Source organism: Populus euphratica, unplaced genomic scaffold (genome assembly GCF_000495115.2).
Source record: "Populus euphratica unplaced genomic scaffold, PopEup_1.0 scaffold1226.1, whole genome shotgun sequence".
NCBI classification, from domain to species: Eukaryota; Viridiplantae; Streptophyta; class Magnoliopsida; order Malpighiales; family Salicaceae; genus Populus; species Populus euphratica.
This window is the reverse complement of record NW_011501070.1, coordinates 40,218-41,233: the sequence shown is the minus strand read 5'-3', so window position 1 is coordinate 41,233 and position 1,016 is coordinate 40,218.

Genomic DNA, 1,016 nt, shown 5'->3' with positions numbered 1-1,016 from the left:
CTTAAAATCCCACCCCATTACCGGCAGACACACCGAAGGCCCCAAGGCCATCAGCATTTCACAGAGAGTTCAAAAATAATTACTTGAAATGCCATCACATCACCAACGGCCACACCGACAGCCCCAAGGTCATCGACATTTCATAAAGAATTTGAAAGTAATTACTTGAAATGCCACCGCATTACCGGCAGACACACCGAAGGCCCCAAGGCCATCAGCATTTCACAGAGAGTTCAAAAATAATTACTTGAAATGCCATCACATCACCAACGGCCACACCGACAGCCCCAAGGTCGTCGGCATTTCACAAAGAATTTGAAAGTAATTACTTGAAATGCCACCGCATTACCGACAGGCACACCGAAGGCCCCAAGGTCGTCAGCATTTCACAGAGACTTTGAAAATAATTACTTAAAATGCCAATGCATCACTAATGGACACACTGATGGCCCTAAGGCCGTCAACATTTCACAGAGAGTAATTACTAGAATGCCACCGCATCACTGACGGCCACACCGATGGCATTGAGTACGTTGGAAATTTAGCGGCGGATCAATTTTACTAACAGACCGCGTGCATTTCAAAGCGTTGTGCATTAAATGCATCTCTGACCACGTCATATTGCCGATGGATTTACTGACGGACCACAAAAAATATGGAGGGACATTAAAAATTTTGGTGCGAAATTCAAAATTTACCGATGGATTTTTACACCTCACCAATGGAATAAATTAAAAATAATAATTAATTTTCTATCCATCGGGGAATCCATCAGTAAAAATAGCATATGACCGTCGGTGAGTCCGTCGATAATCCGTCGGTAAATCTACCATATAAGTGCCCCCGACTGCCTCTTCAATTCATTTTATCTCCTTCAAAGTTCTTCACCTTTCTTTTCCTCTCCGTGCTAATCTCCCTTCTTCACCGGTGATATCAAGCTTTTTTTTGTGGTGAATCTCCATCAATTGAAAAGGTTAGTGTTTCTTCTTTTTCATTTTACTTTAATGGTTTTTTTT